Genomic DNA, 15,390 nt, shown 5'->3' on the forward strand with positions numbered 1-15,390 from the left:
CAGTCAAAAACATAGTGGCTTTGGGAAAATGTTCATTTATAATTTCATAAAAATGAGGATCTAATTTAAAATGAAAAAACGATGTTTGGAAATTGCTATCATTTGAATGTCTGTGTCCCTCCAAAACTCATGTTGAGACTTAATCCCCAATGCAACAGTATTAAGAGGTGGGGCTTTTGGGGAAATGATTAAGTCATGAGGGCTCTGCACTTGTGAATGTGATCAAGGCCCTTAGAAAAGAGGCTTCAGAGAGCTCTCCATCCCTTTTCCCCTTCTGTCATGTGAGGACACAGCATTTGTCCTCTCTGGAGTACACAGCAACAAGGAACCATCTTGGAAGCAGAAAGCGACCACTTAGTAGACACTGAATCCATCAATGCCTTGGCTGTGAACTTTCCAGCCTCCAGAACTGTGAGAAATTGATTTCTGTTATTCATGAATTACCCATTCTGTGGTATTTGTTACAGCAGCAGAAATAAACTAAGACAGATTGATTTAAAAACTGAGAGAGAAGACCCTCTTATAAAAAACTGTGTTGCTCCAAAAGCAATTGCAACAAAAGGAAAAATTGACAAATGGTATCTCATTAAATTAAAGAGCTTCTGCACAGCAAAAGAAAGTATCATCAGAGTGAGCAAACAACCTACAGAATGGGGGAAAATTTTTGCAAACTCTCCATCTGACAAAGGCCTAATACCAGAGTCTACAAGAGACTTAAACAAATTTACAAGAAAAAAAAAAACTCATTAAAAAGTGGGCAAAGAATATAAACAGACACTTCTCAAAAGAAGACATTCACTTGACCAACAAACAAATAAAAAAGGCTCAACATCACTTGTCATTAGAGAAATGCAAATCAAAACCACAATGAGATACCATCTCACACCAATCAAAATGGTGATTATTAAAAAATCAAGAATCAGGGCCAGGCACAGTGGCTCACACCTGTAATCCCAGCACTTTGGGAGGCCAAGGCAGATCACCTGAGGGCAGGAGTTCAAGACCAGCCTGACCAACATGGTGAAACTCCGTCTATACTCAAAATACAAAAATTAGCCAGGCATGGTGGTACATGCCTGTAATCCCAGCTACTTGGGAGGCTGAGGCAGAAGAATCATTTGAACCCAGGAGGTGGAGTTTGCAGTGAGCTGAGGTCGCACCATTGCACTCCACCCTGGGCAACAAGAGTGAAACTCCGTTTCAAAAAAAAAGTCAAGAAACAATAGATGCTGGTGAGGTTGCAGATAAATAGGAACACTTTTACACTATCGATGGGAGTGTAAATTAGTTCAACCATTGTGGAAGACAGTGTGGTGACTCCTCAAAGATCTACAAGCAGAAGTACCATTTGACCCATTCTGTCATAAAGATACATGCACATGTATGTTCATTGCAGCAGTCTTCACAATAGCAAAGACATGGAAGCAACCCAAATGTCCATCAATGATAGAATGGATAAAGAAAATGTGGCACATATAAACCATGGAATACTACACTGTCATAAAAAGGAATGAGATCATGTCCTTTGCAGGGACATGAACAGACATGGATAAATGTCACAGACATTTATCCATGTGTGCCATGGTGGGTTGCTATGCAGTTTGTACCTGTATATCCTGCGCATGTATCCCAGAACTTAAAAGTTGAAGAAACATGAAGAAAAAATAATAAGATTTGGAGAAAAAATATTGTTATAAATAGAAAATAGATTCTTTGCAAAAAAAAAAAAAACAGCAAATATCAAAAAGTATGAAGAACAAAATATTCTAAAAGCACTCTGGAATCTGCGAACCCCAGTCGGTGCCGCATCCCCAACCCGCCGCCATGGTCGCCTATAAACTGGTGCTGATCTGGCACGGCAAGGTTGCGTGGAATCTGGAGAACCGCCTCGGTGGCTGGTACCATGCCAACCTGAGCCCGGCAGGCCACGAGGAGACGAAGCGCGGGGGGGCAGGCACCGCCAGATGGTGGCTATGAGTTTGACATCTGCTTCACCTCAGTGCAGAAGAAAACAATCCAGACCCTCTGGACAGTGCTAGATGCCATTGATCAGATGTGGCTGCCAGTAGTGAGGACTTGGCGCCTCAAAGAGAGGCACTATGAGGGTCTAACCCGTCTCAATAAAGTAGAAACTGCTGCAAAGCATGGTGACACCCTGTAAAGATCTGGAGGTGCTCCTATGATGTCCCATCACCTCCAATGGAGCCCGATCATCCTTTCTACAGCAACATAAGTGAGAATGGCAGGTATGCAGACCTCACAGAAGATCAGCTACCCTCCTGTGATAGTCTGAAGAACGCTGTTGCCAGAGCTCTGCCCTTCTGGAATGAAGAAATAGTTCCCCAGATCAAGGAAGGGAAAAGGGTACTGATTGCAGCCCATGGCAACAGCCTCGAAGACATTGTCAAGCATTTAGAGGGTCTCTCTGAAGAGGCTATCATGGAGCTGAACCTGCCTACTGGTATTCCCATTGTCTATGAATTGGACAAGAGTTTGAATCCCATCAAGCCCATGAAGTTCCTGGGGGATGAAGATACCGTGTGCAAAGTCATGGAAGCTGTGGCTGCCCAGGGCAAGTCCAAGAAGTGAAGGCCAGCGGGCAGGCTGCTGTCCCCAGGAGCACCGTCCCTGCCCGTCGAGTCCCTCTGCCCCTCCCTCCTGCACATATCACACTGACCACATCTGTAGACATCTTGAGTTGTAGCTGCAGATGGGGACCAGTGGCTCCCATTTTCATTTTAATCATTTTGTCTCCTGCACCCACCCATTTCATACAATCTAGTCAGAATAGCACTTCTAGGGCACAGGTTCTCAGTCCAAGCTGTGGAAAAGCTCCCCTTATTCAAGAGAGTTTAAAGGTAGTGACTTGGGTTTTTGCAAGTGCTTTGTTTACTAAGGACTTGTGGGGAGGAACCATACTAAGCCATGACCAATGAGGAGAAGCAAGAGAGACTGTCTGCCCCCTGGAGCCAGTCCTGTGCTCTTCTGCAGTCAGGCTACTGCCTGGCGGCTCTAGTCATTCCAGTGAAAGAGGAATGTAACCTGCATGGTGATGTGACAACTGTTTCCTTTCTGACCCCAGAGGAACTGGCTCTAGAAGGTTGGGATCAATCCTGAATTTAGTCAAGGTGTTACATTTACATTTTTAAAAAAAGAAAAAAAATTATAGTATATATGAATAATACAAAACAATAACTCTTTTGGGATTTCTCATGGCAGTTGAAATAATCCTACATGTGGTCATCAGAAAATATCCTCATACCAACATGGGATAAGCTCCTTGACCTCTGAGGGGCAAGAGTGCTTCCTACTGTGTGTTTCAGAATCCCTCCCCGCCTTGTTTTGTGGCAGTGAAATTCTTCTTGGTCCTGTCCAAGCATGTCTTTCACTGATTTCTGAATCATATTCTAGTTGCTTGGCCCTGCCACATGGGTCCAATGTTCATTTGAGTATAACTGTACTAAATTCTTTTTCCAGATCAGTGTAATAAAGGAGTGATGTGCAATAGAAAATAAAAAATTTGACTGGGCTTGGTGACTCACACCTGTAATCCCAGCACTTTGGGAGGCCAAGGTGGGTGGCTCACCTGAAGTCAGGAGTTTGAGGCCAGCATGACCAACATGGTAGAATAAAGAAAATGTGGCACATATAAACCATGGAATACTATACCGTCATAAAAAGGAATGAGATCATGTCCTTCGCAGGGACATGAACAGAGCTGGAAGCTGTTATCCTCAGCAAACTAATGCAGGAACAGAAAATCTGCACATGTTCTCACTTATAAGTGGGAGGTGAATGATGTCTCTACTAAACATACAAACATACAAAAATTAGCCTGGCATGGTGGCAGGCACATGTAATCCCAGCTACTCGGGAGGCTGAGGCATGAGAATGGCTTGAACCCAGGAGGTGGAGGTTGTAGTAAGCCAAGATGGTGCCATTGCACTCCAGCCTGGGCTACAGAGCGAGACTCTGTCTCAAAATAAATAAAATAAAATAAAATAAAATAAAATAAAATAAATAAAGCCATTGCTAACATTTTATAGCATAAACTCATTTTTTGTCCTATGCTCATATATATATGCAAAATCTTGACAAAATTGGAATCATTTTGTAAGCATTATTTAAGTTGATTTTTTTCACTTATCTTGTGTAATTACCATTCCATATTCTTGAATATTCTTTGAGAAGCTTGAAATCTTAAGTTGTACTCTCTCCTTCTTCTACATTTTTGTTGTTGCTGTTTGAGACATGGTCTTGTTCTGTGACCCAGGTTGGAATGCAGTGGCACAATCATAGCTCACTGCAGCCTCAATCTCCTAGGCTTAAAGGATCCTTTCACTTCAGCCTCCCAAGTAGCTGGGACTACTGGTGACATGCCACCACACTTAGCTAATTTAGTTTTATTTTTGTAGTGATGGGGTCTCCCTACATTGCCCAGGCTGGTCTTGAACTCCTCAGCTTCCCAAAGTGCTGGGATTACAGAGGTCAGCCACTGTGCCCAGACTAAATATAAAGCCTAATTTCCCCATTTATAAATGGTTTGGTGTTGCTGGGTCAAATGACAAAATACATAGAAGATTAATTTTCAAATAGCCAGATCATTCAGTAATTAGAACATTTATTTCTTCAAAAAAATCAATGAAATAATCATTTCCAATTTTGCTTTCATCTAACAGTTATTTCTAAGTAGTTTGGGGTATAACAAATAATAAAACAAGTCCTCTGTGTTGAATGGATTTTGATTTCTGTGATCAATGAAGTAATTGTTGCTGTAGACTGTACACTTGGGTACCATAAGGCACTCTCTTATCCATGCCATGTAAATATGCAGACACACCTTTGCATCAAATAACATAGCCCTTCTAATCAATGTTTTGGCCTCTTTTCTTTTAACTTGGCTTTTTTCATTCGATATATAACAACCTGATTTTAAGTGCTTAATTTTTTTTTCCTGTACCTGTACCCTAAAAATCTAAGACTAATGAAAATGCTCACTCTTGTGTTTGATTTGCCAAGCCTGGACCTGCTGTTTACCTGTTGGATGAAGCACTTCATCAGAATTCCACTGTGCTGTGGTGAAAGAGGCTTTATTCTACCAGTGTGGTTAATAAATGTGCATTTTCCAGAGCAACTCAGATATCTTGAAGTATTTTCCATGCTTAAATTAATCGATGCATCACAATTTTGATTGATAATTTTCTCTCTGTAGTCCCGATAGCCTTGTAAGCAGGCAGAAGTCCATGTAGCACGTTCTCAGGAAAACGAGATCCTTCCTATGAATTTTCTCCTTTAACCACAGTGTTAGCTACCAGGCATTGTGTGGTAGGCATTTTAAATTTATGCTCACCAACTCTGAACGACTATTCAATATAGATAGTATTAGCCCCATTTGATAGATGAGAAAATGAAAATGCAGGGATCTGGAAGCTCTAATTTAAATGCATGCTATCCACAGAGCAGTAACAAGTCACATTCACTTGTTTTACTTAGAAGGCTCAATCAGCACTGAAGGAGCAGGCTTTCATTTCTTAGGGTGTTGGGAGAGAATATGGGGGCCTGGAAAGAAGAATACATGGTCCTCATAGACAACTTCCATTCGACTGTACCTATAAATGTATTTCCAATGGAAATCTTCAATCTCCACCCACACAATGCCTTGGCATCCAAGTGGTGGATATTACCTCAGTGTTTCACAGCAGCTAGATTGAACATCCTCTAACAGTTCTTCCCCTCTTGAAATTCTAGAACCCCTAAACCGTCCCACAAATGCACTTGACATCAAGAGGACTGATGCGGGGGGGCGGAGCAAGATGGCCGAATAGGAACAGCTCCAGTCTCCAACTCCCAGCGCGAGCGACACAGAAGACTGGTGATTTCTGCATTTTCAACTGAGGTACTGGGGTCATCTCACTAGGGAGTGCCGGACAATCGGTGCTGGTCAGCTGCTGCAGCCTGACCAGCGTGAGCTGAAGCAGGTCGAGGCATCGCCTCACCTGGAAGCGCAAGGGGGAAGGAAATCCGTTTTCCTAGCCAGGGGAACTGAGACACACAACACCTGGAAAATCGGGTAATTCCTACCCCAATACTGCGCTTTAAGGAAACAGGCACACCAGGAGAATATATCCCACACCTGGCCGGGAGGGTCCCACGCCCACGGAGCCTACCTCACTGCTAACACAGCAGTCTGCCGCGATCGATCCGCAAGGCAGCAGCGAGGCTGGGGGAGGGGCGCCCGCCATTGCTGAGGCTTAAGTAGGTAAACAAAACCACTGGGAAGCTCGAACTGGGTGGAGCTCACAGCAGCTCAAGGAAGCCTGCCTGTCTCTGTAGACTCTACCTCTGCGGACAGCGCACAGCTGCAGTCCAATAGGGAAAGCAGCGGGGGCCAGTGCAGACGCAAATGGCTCTGTCTGACAGCTTTGGGGAGAGCCCTGGATCTCCTAACGCGGAGGTTGAGATCTGAGAACGGACAGATTGCCTGCTCGGGTGGGTCCCTGACCCCTGAGTAGCCTAGCTGGGAGACATCCCCCACTAGGGGCAGTCTGACACCCCACACCTCACAGGGTGGAGTCACCCCTGAGAGGAAACTTCCAAAGGAAGAATCAGACAGGTACACTCGCTGTTCAGCAATATTCTATCTTCGGCAACCTCTGCTGCTGATACCCAGGCAAACAGGGTCTGGAGTGGACCTCAAGCAATCTCCAACAGACCAACAGACAGTCCTTCTGACTGTCAGACGGAAAACTATCAAACAGGAAGGACACCTATACCAAAACCCCATCAGTATGTCACCATCATCAAAGACCAGAGACAGATAAAACCACAAAGATGGGAAGAAGCAGGGCAGAAAAGCTGGAAATTCAAAAAATAAGAGCGCATCTCCCCCTGCAAAGGAGCGCAGCCATCGCCAGCAACGGATCAAAGCTGGTCAGAGAATGACTTTGACGAGATGAGAGAAGAAGGCTTCAGTCCATCAAACCTCTCAGAGCTAAAGGAGGAATTACGTACCCAGCGCAAAGAAACTAAAAATCTTGAAAAAAGAGTGGAAGAATTGACAGCTAGACTAATTAATGCAGAGAAGATCATAAACGAAATGACAGAGATGAAAACCATGACACGAGAAATACGTGACAAATGCACAAGCTTCAGTAATCGACTCGATCAACTGGAAGAAAGAGTATCAGCGATTGAGGATCAAATGAATGAAATGAAGCGAGAAGAGAAACCAAAAGAAGAAAGAAGAAAAAGAAATGAACAAAGCCTGCAAGAAGTATGGGATTATGTAAAAAGACCAAATCTACGTCTGATTGGGGTGCCTGAAAGTGAGGGGGAAAATGGAACCAAGTTGGAAAACACTCTTCAGGATATCATCCAGGAGAACTTCCCCAACCTAGTAGGGCAGGCCAACATTCAAATTCAGGAAATACAGAGAACGCCACAAAGATACTCCTCCAGAAGAGCAACTCCAAGACACATAATTGCCAGATTCACCAAAGTTGAAATGAAGGAAAAAATCTTAAGGGCAGCCAGAGAGAAAGGTTGGGTTACCCACAAAGGGAAGCCCATCAGACTAACAGCAGATCTCTCGGCAGAAACTCTCCAAGCCAGAAGAGAGTGGGGGCCAATATTCAACGTTCTTAAAGAAAAGAATTTTCAACCCAGAATTTCATATCAGCCAAACTAAGTTTCATAAGTGAAGGAGAAATAAAATCCTTTACAGATAAGCAAATGCTTAGAGATTTTGTCACCACCAGGCCTGCCTTACAAGAGACCCTGAAGGAAGCCCTAAACATGGAAAGGAACAACCGGTACCAGCCATTGCAAAAACATGCCAAAATGTAAAGACCATCGAGGCTAGGAAGAAACTGCATCAACTAACGAGCAAAATAACCAGTTAATATCATAATGACAGGATCAAGTTCACACATAACAATATTAACCTTAAATGTCAATGGACTAAATGCTCCAATTAAAAGACACAGACTGGCAAACTGGATCAAGAGTCAAGACCCATCAGTCTGCTGTATTCAGGAGACCCATCTCACATGCAGAGACATACATAGGCTCAAAATAAAGGGATGGAGGAAGATCTACCAAGCAAATGGAGAACAAAAAAAAGCAGGGGTTGCAATCCTAGTCTCTGATAAAACAGACTTTAAACCATCAAAGATCAAAAGAGACAAAGAAGGCCATTACATAATGGTAAAGGGATCAATTCAACAGGAAGAGCTAACTCTCCTAAATATATATGCACCCAATACAGGAGCACCCAGATTCATAAAGCAAGTCCTTAGAGACCTACAAAGAGACTTAGACTCCCATACAATAATAATGGGAGACTTCAACACTCCACTGTCAACATTAGACAGATCAACGAGACAGAAAGTTAACAAGGATATCCAGGAATTGAACTCATCTCTGCACCAAGCGGACCTAATAGACATCTATAGAACTCTCCACCCCAAATCAACAGAATATACATTCTTCTCAGCACCACATCGCACTTATTCCAAAATTGACCACATAATTGGAAGTAAAGCACTCCTCAGCAAATGTACAAGAACAGAAATTATAACAAACTGTCTCTCAGACCACAGTGCAATCAAACTAGAACTCAGGACTAAGAAACTCAATCAAAACCGCTCAACTACATGGAAACTGAACAACTGCTCCTGAATGACTACTGGGTACATAACGAAATGAAAGCAGAAATAAAGATGTTCTTTGAAACCAATGAGAACAAAGATACAACATACCAGAATCTCTGGGACACATTTAAAGCAGTGTGTAGAGGGAAATTATAGCACTAAATGCCCACAAGAGAAAGCAGGAAAGATCTAAAATTGACACTCTAACATCACAATTAAAAGAACTAGAGAGGCAAGAGCAAACACATTCAAAAGCTAGCAGAAGGCAAGAAATAACTAAGATCAGAGCAGAACTGAAGGAGATAGAGACACAAAAAACCCTCCAAAAAATCAATGAATCCAGGAGTTGGTTTTTGAAAAGATCAACAAAATTGACAGACCGCTAGCTAGACTAATAAAGAAGAAAAGAGAGAGGAATCAAATAGACGCAATAAAAAATGATAAAGGGGATATCACCACCGACCCCACAGAAATACAAACAACCATCAGAGAATACTATAAATGCCTCTATGCAAATCAACTAGAAAATCTAGAAGAAATGGATAATTTCCTGGACACTTACACTCTCCCAAGACTAAACCAGGAAGAAGTTGAATCCCTGAATAGACCAATAGCAGGCTCTGAAATTGAGGCAACAATTAATAGCCTACCACCAAAAAAAGTCCAGGACCAGATGGATTCACAGCTGAATTCTACCAGAGGTACAAGGAGGAGCTGGTACCATTCCTTCTGAAACTATATCAATCAATAGAAAAAGAGGGAATCCTCCCTAACTCATTTTATGAGGCCAACATCATCCTGATACCAAAGCCTGGCAGAGACACAACAAAAAAAGAGAATTTTAGACCAATATCCCTGATGAACATCGATGCAAAATTCTCATAAAATACTGCCAAACCGGATTCAGCAGCACATCAAAAAGCTTATCCACCATGATCAAGTGGGCTTCATCCCTGGGATGCAAGGCTGGTTCAACATTCGCAAATCAATAAACGTAATCCAGCATATAAACAGAACCAAAGACAAGAACCACATGATTATCTCAATAGATGCAGAAAAGGCTTTTGACAAAATTCAACAGCCCTTCATGCTAAAAACGCTCAATAAATTCGGTATTGATGGAACGTACCTCAAAATAATAAGAGCTATTTATGACAAACCCACAGCTAATATCATACTGAATGGGCAAAAACTGGAAAAATTCCCTTTGAAAACTGGCACAAGACAGGGATGCCCTCTCTCACCACTCCTATTCAACATAGTGTTGGAAGTTCTGGCTAGGGCAATCAGGCAAGAGAAAGAAATCAAGGGTATCCAGTTAGGAAAAGAAGAAGTCAAATTGTCCCTGTTTGCAGATGACATGATGGTATATTTAGAAAACCCCATCGTCTCAGCCCAAAATCTCCTTAAGCTGATAAGCAACTTCAGCAAAGTCTCAGGATACAAAATTAATGTGCAAAAATCACAAGCATTCTTATACACCAGTAACAGACAAGCAGAGAGCCAAATCAGGAATGAACTTCCATTCACAATTGCTTCAAAGAGAATAAAATACCTAGGAATCCAGCTTACAAGGGATGTAAAGGACCTCTTCAAGGAGAACTACAAACCACTGCTCAGTGAAATCAAAGAGGACACAAACAAATGGAAGAACATACCATGCTCATGGATAGGAAGAATCAATATCGTGAAAATGGCCATACTGCCCAAGGTGATTTATAGATTCAATGCCATCCCCATCAAGCTACCAATGACTTTCTTCACAGAATTGGAAAAAACGGCTTTAAAGTTCATATGGAACAAAAAAAGAGCCCGCATTGCCAAGACAATCCTAAGTCAAAAGGACAAAGCTGGAGGCGTCACGCTACCTGACTTCAAACTATACTACAAGGCTACAGTAACCAAAACAGCATGGTACTGGTACCACAACAGAGATATAGACCAATGGAACAGAACAGAGTCCTCAGAAATAATACCACACATCTACAGCCATCTGATCTTTGACAAACCTGAGAGAAACAAGAAATGGGGAAAGGATTCCCTATTTAATAAATGGTGCTGGGAAAATTGGCTAGCCATAAGTAGAAAGCTGAAACTGGATCCTTTCCTTACCCCTTATACGAAAATTAATTCAAGATGGATTAGAGACTTAAATGTTAGACCTAATACCATAAAAACCCTAGAAGAAAATCTAGGTAGTACCATTCAGGACATAGGCATGGGCAAGGACTTCATGTCTAAAACACCAAAAGCAATGGCAGCAAAAGCCAAAATTGACAAATGGGATCTAATTAAACTAAAGAGCTTTTGCACAGCTAAAGAAACTACCATCAGAGTGAACAGGCAACCTACAGAATGGGAAAAAATTTTTGCAATCTACTCATCTGACAAAGGGCTAATATCCAGAATCTACAAAGAACTCAAACAAATATACAAGAAAAAAACAAACAACCCCATCAAAAAGTGGGGAAAGGATATGAACAGACATTTCTCAAAAGAAGACATCCTACAGCCAACAGACACATGAAAAAATGCTCATCATCACTGGCCATCAGAGAAATGCAAATCAAAACCACAATGAGATACCATCTCACACCAGTTAGAATGGCAATCATTAAGAAGTCAGGAAACAACAGGTGTTGGAGAGGATGTGGAGAAATAGGAACACTTTTACACTGTTGGTGGGATTGTAAACTAGTTCAACCATTATGGAAAACAGTATGGCGATTCCTCAAGGATCTAGAACTAGATGTACCATATGACCCAGCCATCCCACTACTGGGTATATACCCAAAGGATTATAAATTACTCTACTACAAAGACACATGCACACGTATGTTTATTGCGGCACTATTCACAATAGCAAAGACTTGGACTCAACCCAAATGTCCATCTGTGACAGACTGGATTAAGAAAATGTGGCACATATACACCATGGAATACTATGCAGCCATCAAAAAGGATGAGTTTGCGTCCTTTGTAGGGACATGGATGCAGCTGGAAACCATCATTCTTGGCAAACTATCACAAGAAGAGAAAACCAAACACCGCATGTTCTCACTCATAGGTGGGAACTGAACAATGAGATCATTTGGACTCGGGAAGGGGAACATCACACACTGGGGCCTATCATGGGGAGGGGGGAGGAGGGAGGGATTGCATTGGGGAGTTATACATGATATAAACGTTATGCACATGTACCCTAGAACTTAAAGTATAATAAATAAATAAATAAATAAATAAATAAAAATAAAAAAAAAAAAAGAGGACTGATGCTGGGAAAGCCACCAAAAGCCTGTGCCGTTCCAAACACTGGGTTGTCTTTGATGAGTCTCATTACACATCAGCTCGTGAAGCAAGAGGCAGAGTGTTGCTGAATCTGCAGAACATTATTTAAGTAGGGAAGTCAATGTTACTTCCAACTTTTGATTGTGGTATTTCCAGTTATCATCTCACTTGGTTCCACAATCCAGGATAGCAACCCGTATCCCATCTATTTTGCAAATTCATATACCATGGTCATAAGAGAGAAGATGGAAGAGAATGGACTGTTCTGTTTAAATACATCACACAATCAAAGAGGTACTTGCCAGGACTGGAAGAATAAAATATTATTCTTCATTAAAAGTTCTAGACCAATGATTTCAGAGGTGCAACAATTCTCCACGTTCTTTTCTCTAAGCCAGAAAGTAGACAAAAGAAAACAGAAAAAAAAAAACTAAAAAAAAAAAACTAAAAAGTTCATATCTCCATTCAAATGGTTTTGTTTTCTTATTAAGAAAACAGTGTTCGAACATGCTTTCAACTTTATACTTGAACCATAAAATATTTCCAGTTACAATACAGCAAAAACCTAACAGTAAGAAAATAAGAAATCATTCTAATCTCTGAAGCAAATATTATCATATGATCATAAACATATCGTTCACTCACTTCCCCAAGTCACTAATGCTAGAAAAATGATTTTTTTAAAGACAAGAACCTACAACAACAGGAAGAGTGGATGACAATATTAAAGTAGTAAAACTTTTGGAGCAGGAAAACTGGTGGAAGACTAGTGATTGAATTAACATATCCTAGAAAACTGATTTATAAGCCAAGCCTGGGGGAACCTATGAACCATGTAATATGTAATATGCATTACATGAGAGACTCTTCAAATGTGCAGGCATGGGTGGTACCAGGTTTTCCTGAGACAAAAGTAAAGGGGACGGGAAATGGCACAGTGAAATAAGAAAAACTTGTTTAAAAATTTGCTTAAGAATAAGTCAGAAAGGACTAGTATCCAGAATCTACAAAAAAAAAAAAAAGAAAGAAAGAAAAAGAAAAAACTTTAAATCAGCAAGAACAAAAAAAAATCACATCCAAAAGTGGGCATGAATAGACAATTCTCAAAAGAAGATATACAAACAGCCAAAAAAAGATGAAAAAGTGTTCAACATCAATAATCATCAGTAAATTAAACCACAATGAGATACTACCTTACTCTTGCAAGAATGGCCATAATTTAAAAGTCAAAAATAATAAATGTTGGCATGAATATGGTGAAAAGGGAGCACTTTTACACTGCTGGTGGGAATGTAAATTGGTACAACGACTATGGAAAACACTATGGAAATTCCTTAAAGAACTAAAAGTAGAACATCCATTCCATCCTGCTATCCCACTACCGAGTATCTACCCAAAGGAAAATAAGTCATCATACAAAAAAGACACATACACAGACCAGTCCATAGTAGAACAATTCTCAATTACAAAGATATGGAACCAACCTACCATGCCCATCGGCCAACAAGTGGATAAAGAAATGTGGTATATATACACCATAGACTACTACTAAGCCTTAAAAAGAAATGAAATGATGTCTTTTGCAGAAACTTGGATGGAACTAGAGGCCATTTATTCTGAGTGAAGTTACTCAGGAATAGAAAACCAGGTATCATATGTTCTCACTTATAAGTGGGAACTAAGTTATGAGGATGCAAAGACATAAGAATGATATAACAGACTTTGGAGCCTCGAGGGCCCAAGAAAAGATTGGGAGGTGGGTGAAGGATACAAGACTACATATTGAGTACAATGTACACTGATTGAGTGATGAGTACACTAAAATCTCAGAAATCACTCCTAAAGAATTTATCCATGTAACCAAAAACTACCTGTACCCCCAAAACTATTGAAAGTCAAAAATTAGCCCAGGCACAGTGGCTCGTGCCTGTAATCCCAGCACTCTGGGACGCAAAGACGGGCAGATCACTTGAGGTCAGGAGTTCCAGACCAGCCTGGCCAAAATGATAAAACCCCACATCTACTAAAAATACAAAAATTAGCAGGGCGTGGTGTTGCCTGCCTGTAATCCTAGCTACTGGGGAGGCTGAGGCAGGAGAATTGCTTAACCAGGGAGATGGAGGTTGCAGTGAGCCAGGATCATGCCACTGCACTCCAGTCTGGGAGATAGAGCAAGACTCCATCTCAAAAAATAATAATAATAATACATTTTAAAAAATAATTAATTTAACATAAAAATAAATATCTTAGGTTGTTTTACTAAAAAAAAATAAATAACAAGTCAGATCTCTAGATCTCCTCACCAGCGCACGTAGCCAAGAAATGTCCCAACACACACACACACACACAAAGGACCCAAGGATCACAACTACATTAGTTTTCTGGCTTATGAGAAAAGAAAAGAAAACTGAGATAAGTGTAAGAATAGTGTTTTAAGGTTCATGCATGGAAATGGCATGCATCTATTCTATTCCTACTCCATGACTCACGTGAGTATAGCTAGCTGCAACAGACCACAGGGAAATTTAGTCTCTGGCTGGTCAGCCATATGCCTGACTTCCTTACCATCAAAGAAGGGGAGAACGAATTTTGATCACATTTTGAGAGCAGGACCAAATGTCTGAGACTCTAAATTCCAACATTTAACACAAGAATATTATTCCCAAAAGGCCAGAATGGACCAGCTGCCTTTTGTTGTTGTTGTTGTTGTTGTGTTGTTGTTGTTGTTCTGAGACACAGTTTCACTCTGTCGCCCAAGGCTGGAGTGCAATGGCACCATCTCGGCTCACTGCAAACTGTGCCTCCCGATTCAAGTGATTCTCCTGCCCCAGCCTCCCAAGTAGCTGGGATTACAGGCACCCACCATCACGCCTGGCTAATTTTTGTATTATTAGTAGAGACAGGGTTTCACCACATTGGCCAGCCTGGTCTCAAACTCCTTACCTCAAGTAATCTGCTCTCCTTGGCCTCCCAAAGTGCTGGGATTACAGGTGTGAGCCACCATGCCCAGCCCCAGTTACCCTTTGTACGTGCAATTCCTCCGCAGAGACTGATGTGACTATAGAAGGTGTCATGTAAAGCTAAGTTGCCCCCATCCCCAGCCACCACAAGATCACCCTGGATGTCACCTTGGAAAGGAGCAGAAGGAAAGGAAGGAAGCCCAAAACACTGTGCATTAGCCCAAAAGAGGCTGAGTTTTCTCCCCAGTTTAAAACAGACAAGACTGTAGTTGCATAAAACGGCATGTAGAAAGTTCAATCTTCCACCACTATCCTTACCACCACTCTGCTCTCCAATAAGTTAAGCCTTCATAAAAACATTCTATGAGGTACCAGGAAATAGAAAAGCTGTATTCTCTTTGCATATCTATGGTAAATATGTATTATAACCAATCCCTGTTAGTGGACATTTAGCATGTTTCCAATTCATTGCTGTTTTCAACAATGCTATG

The 15,390-nt window shown here is 41.3% G+C and overlaps 1 pseudogene; it reads left to right on the plus strand.

Annotated features, from left to right (window-relative positions):
- The first annotated feature begins 1,824 nt into the window (after window positions 1-1,824).
- On the plus strand, window positions 1,825-2,589 carry LOC117071463 (annotated as a pseudogene).
- The last annotated feature ends 12,801 nt before the right edge of the window (window positions 2,590-15,390 follow it).

The sequence above is a fragment of the Trachypithecus francoisi genome, unplaced genomic scaffold (assembly GCF_009764315.1).
Source record: "Trachypithecus francoisi isolate TF-2019V2 unplaced genomic scaffold, Tfra_2.0 Lachesis_group3, whole genome shotgun sequence".
Taxonomy (NCBI): Eukaryota; Metazoa; Chordata; class Mammalia; order Primates; family Cercopithecidae; genus Trachypithecus; species Trachypithecus francoisi.